The sequence below is a fragment of the Panthera tigris genome, chromosome E1 (genome assembly GCF_018350195.1).
Source record: "Panthera tigris isolate Pti1 chromosome E1, P.tigris_Pti1_mat1.1, whole genome shotgun sequence".
Taxonomy (NCBI): domain Eukaryota; kingdom Metazoa; phylum Chordata; class Mammalia; order Carnivora; family Felidae; genus Panthera; species Panthera tigris.
This window is the reverse complement of record NC_056673.1, coordinates 60,434,718-60,444,688: the sequence shown is the minus strand read 5'-3', so window position 1 is coordinate 60,444,688 and position 9,971 is coordinate 60,434,718. Positions and strand designations below refer to the sequence as shown.

The following is a 9,971-nucleotide window of genomic DNA, read 5'->3' as shown; positions in this document are numbered from 1 at the left end:
CCGCTGGGTCCCCTTTTCCCCAGGACCCCACCGGGGAGTGGCCCAGCCTTTCCCACCCCCAGGCCCGTGAGCAAATGGAGAAGTTGCCGCGGGTCCCATGCGGGGTGGGGGTGAAGTGTGGGTATTTCCCAAGCCTAGAGGGAAGGGACTTGCTCAAGACCGTGCAGGTTTGTGCCCGCACCGACCCCACCCCCGATTCCTGTGCGTTTGGGAGCCCATGGGAGTCCTGCAAGGGATGTCCCCCAGTGAGCTCAGCTCCAAGCACTGTGAGCTCCAGGGCCAAAACTGGAGGAAGGACCTGGAGTCCTGGCCCTCCTTGGGCAGCCCCTGGTGCTTTCTGCCTCCCCATGGGGCCCTGTCCTGGGAAGGAGTATAGCTTCCAGGCCAGGCTGCCCACCCAGGGGCCACTCTGGCCACCAAGTGTGGGTGCTCCGGGATCCTGGAGCCACAGCGCAAACCTGGCCCTTTTGAGCAGTGGTCCCTCCTGGCTTACGACACCCTACGATGGAGTCAGCCTGGCTCCCAGTGTTGAGATCCGCTCTGGGCTCAGGCTCTGGGGGCACGTTGGAAGCAGGACAGCCCCTCTGGCCTCAGTTTCCTCATCTGTAAAGTGGGGAGAGTTCTGGAGCCACCCAAATGGTGGCTGTGAGGGCTCCATGCAATATGGGGGGCCATTCCACATGACACACCAGGAAGCAGGGCCCCTCGGAGAGCCTCTCACTGGCCCCTCAGTGACCTCGAATGTTGTTATTACCCCACAAACAATTACTGAGCTGCAGCGTGTGTTCTGGGTGCAGGAACAGTCCACTCTTGGCTGTGCTACTTGCTACGGGGCTGTCCAGGCCCCTTCAACCGCCCCTGCCCTGTTTCCATATCTGATGGGGTGACCACAGGCTGGCTGGTGGGGGAACTGGCACTGGGGGGCTGTCAGCCAGTGTAGCCCCAGGGGAACAGTCTGAACAGTCTGTAGTGGGTTGAATGGTGGCCCCAAAGGGACAGGCTCCAGTCCTAGCCGCCAGCTCTTAGAGATGCAACCTTACTTGGAAATAGGGTCTGTGTGGATGTAACCAGTGCAGACGAGGTCACGCTGGAGCAGGGTGGGCCCTAATCCAATATGACCGGCCTCCTTATAAAAAGAACACCACGTGGAAGACAGAGTCGCAGGGAGAGGGCCACGCGCTGACAAGAGGCAGAGATGGGAGTGACGTGGCCCCAAACCAAGGGACACCAAGGTTCTCTGGTAAACACTAGAAGCTGGAGGAGGGAGGAAGGAGTCTATCTAGGACCTTCAGGAGGAGCAAAGCCCTGTAGCCACCTTGATTTTGGACCTGTGGCCTCCAAAACCATTGTCCTAGCCCCCCCCCCCTCCAGTTTGCGGTCATCTGTTACAGCAGCCCCAGGACACTGACACGCAGTCAGCCATTAGGCCGCAATGGCACTGGGAAATTGTGGGGTCTGGCCTGACCGGTGGGGAGCCCTGGGGGAGTGAGGTGTGGAGCAGCGGGGGACCAGAGATAAGGCTGCAGAGGGGTCGGGCTACTTGGGTTGCTGTGTGCTGATGCCTCAATGGGCCTTGGAGACTGGGGGACAGAGGACTCTGGGGAGGTGGTCACTAGATGCTGATTAGGTGAGTGAGGGGATGAGAGTGAGGGGCCCGAGCTGAGGGTGGGCACTGCTGAGAGGGGCACCGGCCTGACTCTGGTGGCCAGGATGGCCCTTCGTCTCCCCACAGGCATCTACTGGGCTACTGGGCGAGGGGCACGGATCAGGAGCACTGGGGAGGCTGTGGCACAGACTGGGAGACAAGGTCACAGACTTCAGAGGGGCCGTGGGGGCTGGCCACATGTGAGGAGGCCCCTGGAAGGGTAGGAAGTGCCTGGGCCCTCGGGAGGGCCCACTCCAGCCTTCACCATCTTATTGGCTGTGTGACATGTGAGGGGGGGTGAGTACCGCACCTCTCTGGGCTGGGGACCCCAGAAGCCTTACGTGGGGATCCAGGGAGAGGATCAGGAGTTCTGATACTGGGATACTGGAGGAGGGGCCAGGAGGTGCACGTCCCATAAAAGGGCAGTAGGAACTGGCCCTTCCCATGAGAAGCAAGGCCATGCTGTGCCTTGGGGGTAACACGAGGGTCAGGCTTAGGGTCAGCATTGGCGTGATCATGGGGTCAGGGTTGGCACTGGGGTTAGCGTAGGGTCAGAGTGAGGTTGGTAAGGTTAGTATAGGGTTGGGGTTGGGGTTAGTGTTGGGGTTATTGTAGAGTCAGGTTGGGGGCCTAGGATGGGGAGGCAGGGAGCTCATGTTCTTAGGTCCCAGACATACCCTGGGGCCCCTTCCCTGGGGCTGGGCCGGGACCTGCGTGGTTCAGTGTTATTTCTGACCCTCTAAGCAATGGGGAAGGGAGGACATTCTCGCCGCTTTATGGAGAACAAACCGAGTCCTAAAAAGATGTAAGACAGGAATGGACCAGGATTTGAACCCTGGCTGTGTCCTGTGACAGCAGGTTACCCTGGTATGGAGGCAGCAAGGGTGCCCAAGGCCTGTGGAATGAAGATTAAAGGTTTGGAGACCATCTACAGCCGCTCCAAGTGAGCACGGCTATTTTCACTTGGTTTCTGTGCAATGACAGGTTCACAGCTTCCATTTTTCATGAGGCTTGAATTATTTTTTTAAATGTTTATTTATTTTTGACAGAGACAGAGACAGAATGCGAGTGGGTTAGGGGCAGAGAGAGAGGGAGACACAGAAGCAGAAGCAGGCTCCAGGCTCTGAGCTGTCAGCACAGAGCCCGATGCGGGGCTTGAACCCACGAACTGTGAGATCATGACCTGAGCCGAAGTCGGACGCTCAACCGACTGAGCCACCCAGGTGCCCCAAGGCTTGAATTATTGATCTGCTTCTGATATTTAATAACTCCTAGACCTCCCTCCAGAAGCTGAGCCTTTCTTACCATTAACTGGCTTGAGATCTTTGTCCGTCACTGGCAGGGCCCTCTTGGGGACTGGCCCTGGGCAGCCAGCAAGCCATCCAGGTGGAGAAAACACAGACAGGAGGGCTGGGACCGAGGGTGGCAAGGACTGTCCCCTGGGCCCACTTATTGGGCCGGTTGGGTCCTCAGGCCCCATGGACCCTCAGATGCCCGTGGAAGCTGTCCCTGAGCAACCTGCAGGGGCCTTGGCAGGAAGGCTTGCTGTGGCCTCTGTGAGGCAGGCTGTGGTTTCGTTTCGTTTTGTTTTGAACTTACAACTGAACACAAAAACAAAAGTGCATAGGTTGTGAGCACACACGAGCTGGTGAGTTCTCACAAACAAAATAGCGTGTGGGTGCCTGGGTGGCTCAGTGAGTTAAGCGTCCAACTTTTGATCCCAGCTCAGGGCATGATTTCACGGTTGGGGAGTTCGAGTCCCACTTCGGTCTGGTCTGCTAGACGATAGTGATAGTGCAGTGCTGCGGAACATGCTTGGGATTTTGTCTCCCTCCCTGCCCTTCCATCGCTCCCCCGCGCCAGCGCGCGCTCCCTCTCTCAAAATACATACCTTAAAAAAAAATAATTTTAATAAACAACAACAACACAGGGAGCAACAGCACTGGAAACAGAAGGGCAACCCAACCCCACAAAGCTTGCTGGGGCAGCCCCACCCGCCGTCCTCAAGTCTGCGGCTTTCCTGCGGGATTGGGAGGGGGAGGGGGGAGTCGTGCGTCCCCAAGTCCCCGGTCCCCTGGACAACCCGGGCCCCCTCCCCTGCAGCTCTGGGCCCTCCCCCACGCCCTCCTCGTGCAGCCCCGGCCCCCTCTCCTTCTCCAGTACAGTCTCGCCCCGGCCTGAGCAGCTCCCAGCCCGGGCCTTTGGAGGCAGCCAGTAGCTCGCGCCCTGCCTCCCCTGGGCCCAGCTGGGGAGCCTCAGCCCCTCCGGCCTCCCCCAACCCTCGCCATCGGCCCCGCCCTCCCGGCGAAGTCGGCGGATCCCCTCCGGGAGTCAGGTGGGCGGGAGGTCCCATCGGCGCCTGCGCGTGGGGCGGGCGAAAAGAGCCCGGAACCCTGCTTCCTGCCTCGCGTTTCCCGCCGGTGGGGCCGGAGCGCTGCAGTGGGCGCGCCCGCACCGCGGCCGTCGGACTCGGGTCACTATGGCAACGCGGCGGGGCCGGAGGCTGCGGCGGACGGTCGTTCCGGGTGAGCCGCGGCCTTGGGCGCCTCGCGTGGGAGGTGCGCTCGTTGCCGCTTTTCGGGTCACCTTTAACGGGTCTGGTTGGAAGCCCCCGAGATTTGGTGGTCCTGGCGGACCCGGGCCGCGGGGCCCCGCACTCTGGGCCGGGGCGGGGGCAGGTGCGCGGGGTGCTGGGCTCGGCCCGGCGCCCCGGGGGTGGGAGTGGGGGGCAGGTCCGCGGGGTCCCGCGCCCCGAGCCGTGCGGTTCCCCCGCAGACCCGCCGCGCCTCGCGGGTTTCGGGCCCTTCGGGTCCCCACAGCGACCCCGGGTGGGCCGTGCAGGTGGGGACGCCGCAGCCCTGCGCCAGCCGTGCGGCGGGTGAGGATGGGCTCAAACCAGGCCGCCTGGCCCAGAGATTTCCCGCCCACCCCCCACCCCCCGCCATTATTTGAGACTTACACAAAAGTTGCACAAGTAGTACAAAGACTATCCCGCACAGATTTTTTTTTTTTTTTTTTTTGCAGAGATTCCCCCAAATGTTACGTCTCCTCTTGCGGGCAGGTCGGGGCAGGTCTCGAGGCGCACCCAGGGAATTAGCAGCGCTCCTCCAGAAGCAGGGTTCCTGCAGACTCCGCACATACGGCTCCATGACTTTACTCTCGAGGATTTCGGTCCTTACTCTTCTGCAGTCTGGAGCGATCCCTGAGTCTTCCTGTCACTTTTTAGGAGCCACCTGTTTTGTGGAATGCTCCTTGATTTGGGTTTGTCTTAGGTTTCCTCGTGATTAATTATAAGGTGCATTTTTTAATTTTACTTTTATTTTTAAAGTTTATTTATTTTGAGAGAGATGGAGAGCAGGGGAGGGGCAGAGAGAGAGAGAGAGAGAGAATGAGAATTTCAAGCAGGCTCCAGGCTCCGAGCTGTCAGCACAGCGCCCGATTTTTAAGTAATCGCTGCACCCAGCAAGGAGCTCGAACTGACCCCCCACCCCCTGAGATCAAGAGTCACAGGTCTTCCGACTGAGCCAGCAACGTGCTCCAGGTTGTGCATTTGTTGTAAGAAAGCCTCAACAGCGAAGGTGTGCACTTCCGGTGCGTCTTATCAGGAGGCAGGTGATGCTGCTCTGTCCATTAGTGGTGGCACTTTGGTTAAGTGGCTTAGGTGGTGTCTCCTTTATAAAGTTACTATTTTTTCGTTTGTAAGTAATAAACACCTTGTGGGGAGGTAATTTGAGGCTATATAAATAACTTGTTTCTAACCATACTTTCTACCATTACAAACGGGTGTTTTCTGAAACTATTATTAATCGTATTTACCAAATGAAGATTTTTTTTAATTTCCGTTATTCTTTCTATATATTAAAGTAGGCTCCACACCTGGCGTGGGGCTTGAACTCACAATCCTGAGATCGAGAGTCGCAGGCTGTACTGACTGAGCCAGCCAGGTGCCCCAAGAACCTTCCCTTCTCGCCATTTTTCTTTGCATTTATGTTGGTATACATGTTTTTACTTTGTGTCTCCCCCCCCACCCCCACCATTGGTTATAATCCACTGCTATAATTTATTTTGTTGCTGATTTTCCAGATTTGAGCTTTAGGAGGCTTTTCAGGTTGGCTTCCGTGTCCTTTCAGCATGTCCCCCAACATTTTTGAGCCCTTATTTTCTGGCACCACCAGATGTACCAGGCTCATGTTGTGTTTCCTTGACCTGGCCTGAGTCAGTCATTTCTCTAAGGAGCCCTGCTTCCTTTTAGTTCCTTCCTTCTTCTCTTCTTTCTTTTTTTCTTTTCTTTTCTTTCTTAAGATATTTTATTATTTTCAAGTCAGCTCTACATCCAACCTGGGGCTCGAACCTATAACCCCAAGATCAAGAGTTGCAAGCTCCACTGAGTGAGCCAGCCAGGCGCCCCCCCCTTTTAGTGTCCAAGGAGGTGTTTAGAAACCAAGATCAGGTTGCAGGTATGCTTTATTGCTACTGGAGGGTCGTTGCCTTTTGGGTTTCTCAGTGGGTGGAGCTAGGAAACCTATATTTATTCACACCAGACACATCTGTATCTATTTCTGAGTGTATATATCTGTGTGTATATTAAGGGCTGTGAGTTTATATTGATATCTCCAATTCCAATTAATTATCCCAAGGTTCATTCTACATTTCTTTTCCTCTCTAAATCTGGTTCCTATTGTCCTCAATGTATTTACTTATCTGCTCAATCCTAGACCACATAAGAAGTAATTCCAGAATTTCTAGTCCATATTTCTGTTAAAAACAAACGTATTAGAGGATGATATTTGCATACAGTTGTTTTGTTTTTATCCTTACAATATATAAAGTTTTTTATGAAGTTATTTTAGTGTATTTTTTAAAATTTTTAAATATTTTTTCAATTTATTTTTGGGAGAGAGAGAGAGAGAGAGAGAGAGAGACAGAGAGACAGAGTGTGAGTGGGGGACGGGCAGAAATAATTTGAAGTAGGCTCCAGGCTCTGAGCTATCAGCATAGAGCCTGATGTGGGACTCGAACTCACGAACCTCGAGGTCATGACCTGAACTGAAGTCAGGCGCTTAACCCACTGAGCCACTCAGGAACCCCAGGGCATTTTTTTTTTCTAATTTTTTTTTTAATGTTTATTTTTGAGAGACAGAGACAGAGTGCAAGTGGGGGAGGGGCAGAGAGGGAGACACAGAATCCGAAGTAAGCTCCAGGCCCTGAGCTGTCAGCACAGAGCCCAAGGTGGGGCTTGAACTCCCGGACCGTGGGATCATGACCTGGGCTGAAGCTGGATGCTTAACCAACTGAGCCACTCAGGTGCCCTGTTTTTTTTTTTTTTTTTTTTTTTTTTTTTTTATGTTTTATTTGAGAGAGTGCACATGTGCATGAGCAGAGGGAGGGGTAGCGAGAGAGGGAGAGAGAATCCCATGCTGGCTCCGCACTGTCAGCGTGGAGCCCAACACGGAGCTCTGTCTCACAAACCGTGAGATCACGACCTGAGCCGAACTCAAGAGTCAGTTGCCTAACTGACTGAGCCACCTGGGCGCCCCGTGTTTTTTGTTTTGTATCGTTTGCATTTATATTAATCGTTTGTGATGAGGTTAGATTCAGTTGTTTCTGTTTGTATTTCATTATGGTTTTTTTTAACGTTTATTTATTTTTGAGACAGACACAGAGTGTGAGTAGGAGACGGACACAGAGAATCTGAAGCAAGCTCCAGGCTCTGACCTGTCAGCACAGAGCCTGACACGGGGCTCGAACCCAGGAACTGTGGGATCATGACCTGAGCCGAAGTCTGACGCCCAAGTGACTGAGCCACCCAGGTGCCCCTGTATTTCATTATGATTTTAAGCTTTGGTATGTAAACCATGTGATTCTCAAAGTCAGCAGCTCTTGGGGCACCTGGCTGGCTCCATTGGTGGAGGCAAATGGCTCTTGATCTCAGGGTTGTGAGTTCAAGCCCCATGTTGGGTGTAGATTACTTAAATAAATAAAGAAAAAAAGTCAGCAGCTCTTAGCTAGAAGATGATTCGGTTTCCCTTTACTTTATTATTTTATTTTTCATTTACTCGATGTTTGTTTTTGTTTGTTTTGGCACAGGGATTTGGCAGGCGTAAATTCACATAGAAGAGTGCCACATACCCCTCACTCCCCACAAGGGCCACTGGTGGAATTCAGACCTACCCGTGGCTCATCTGTCCTGTTTCAGAGTTTACAAATGGTTGTGGGTGCTGTTTGGCAGTCAGTGAAGGATGGGAAAACAGACTCGTGGTCACAGAGGTGTGATTTTCGTCCATCCCCTAGATATCCTTGAAGATTGCGGGTGCTGAGTGTAGCTCAGGTGGCCCATTCTCGGGGGGCTGGCGTTGAGCCCCCGTATTGCGTGTAGAACAGATGAGCCATCATCTCTGGACTTGCCTTCGAGCACCACAAAAGGTGGTTTGTAAATTAAGCTCGCTAAGTGTACTTGCAACAAGATGGCATTGCTTGATGAGGTAGGTCTGAGTTCTTCTGCGTTAGGGACTTCTCTTGCTCGTAGCCGAGTCCAAAGCCGAATGCATCCATCCCGAGCCACAGTCCTTTAGGGGAAGGAGGTAGAGAGAAACCCCCGCTTTGGATGGCTCTCTGCTCGGCCAGTGTGCGTGAACAGCCTGTTCATAAGCGTCTAGTGACCGACTTTTAGCCTTTACAAATGGCCCCTTTGTGTAAATTGTAGAGTCTGTAACTGCTTGTGTTTTAATGAGGTTACACAATGCTTTTCCAATTAGTAATTATCAAATGTTTATTGTAAAAGGAATTGCTTCAAAGTTTTGGTCAGCCGCAGAGGGCGATTAATTCTAATTAATCCTAATCCTGTGTGTGGATTGGGTAACCCCCTGGTTTATCTCCGACGTGTTCTACTCTATCTGGCGGTCTAGGCGAGGGGGAGGGTCTTTGTGGATCAGGAGCATCTTGTCACACTCCTTCCCTGTTCATCCCGCGTCTAGTCACTGTCGGGGAGGTGGGGACACCCCCAGGGCAAGGGGAGCCCCCTGCAGAGCCCACTGCGCTTGGAAAGCTCTTTATCTGCCTGCTGCCTCTTTGTGGTTCATTGGGACTCACCCTCTGCCTTGAACTCCTTCCTCTTAACCGGGGGGCCGGCTGTCAAGCAGACTTGGCACGGACCCCACCTGCAGCTCGGGCGGTCTTTGGCTCTGTCCTAGTTTGTGAGGAGCTGAGGATCTCACTGGAAGCCTCTCCCCCCCTGTGCTGAGTGTGGAAGGCCAGGCCCCGGGTGTCGCCCCCCGGCCTCCGACCCGGCTGGCCCGTGTGGTCGGGGTCGCCCGCGGCAGAGCACTGGTGGGGCTCCGGCAAGCGAGTCCCAAACTGGTCCACGCTCCTCGCAGCCCTGTCTTAACACCGGGGCACATTCAGAGGAACTGATGACTGAGGTCGACTTCCAGATGGGGCTTGTGTCTGTGTGGGACCAACAGGTTTTCTGTGGGTGGGAAACGAGGGCTTTCGCGAGGGGTTGTTTCCATCTTCCTAACACCCGGGGGTCTGCAGGTGCTTTTGTACGACATCTGCCTGAGACCAACGGGTTGGAAAGCTCCGAGTCTTACACATGAGAAGATCGAAGCGATGACGTGACCTGGCGCGTCCCTGCGCCACCCCCGGCTGACCCCACAGGCCCTCCTAGAACACCGTGGATGCCGCAAGCAAAGCCACCTTAACTGTGGGCCTCTCCCTTCTGTGGAGATTTCTTTCTGCCGTTTCCCCAGAAGTCTCACGGGGTTCCCCCTGAAAACTGGGTGCTTGTCGGGGACATCTGCTGGCTGACGGGCAGATTGCGTCCACACTCTGAAGCTGTGATGTTTAAAGCCCATTAATGTCAGCCTCGGGGCTATTAGGGTTAGGGTTTTACAGGGCGGCAGGGCGCAGGCTGTCCTGTGATGGGGTAAGGAGGAAAGGGGCACCCGGACCGGTCAGGTTGCTTGTGGGTCCTGAGTGCCATAGAATCTGGCATGCACGGTAGAAGCTGGTCTCTCTAGGGAGGGAGCTGCGGTGGGCAGCAAGGGCCAGGCCCTGTCCCCTCATTCTTCGTTTACTATGCCGAACAGGTTGAACTTTACCTTGCAGGTGGCCAGAGCCACGGGCGTGGTATCACGTGGTCAGCTGTCTGTCTCACAAGAGTAACTCCTCTGGGTGGCTGTGCAACCAGTGCATTTAAGAGGCAGACCTGGTGGCAGGGCCCGTGACACAGGACAGGGCGCTGAGGAGCAGTCTCCAGAAGCAGGGAGGCCTGTTGACCTCGCAGACCGTGGTGTGTTATCTGTGAAGGACCATAGTGGTGACTCAT

General features: G+C 54.6%; 1 protein-coding gene across 9 annotated transcripts in view; it reads left to right on the top strand.

Annotated features, from left to right (window-relative positions):
- Positions 1-3,986: 3,986 nt before the first annotated feature.
- Positions 3,987-9,971, top strand: part of CCDC57 (coiled-coil domain containing 57) — a 101,733-nt gene continuing 95,748 nt past the window's right edge. For 2 of the 9 annotated variants that reach the window (XR_006211442.1, XR_006211443.1), the window contains exon 1: positions 3,987-4,170. The gene's annotated coding sequence lies outside the window, so the exon portion shown is untranslated. Of the gene's footprint in view, positions 4,204-4,669; positions 4,941-9,971 lie in introns of all 9 variants that reach the window. The other 7 variants (XM_042967616.1, XM_042967620.1, XM_042967619.1 and 4 more) reach the window with 6 other exon arrangements.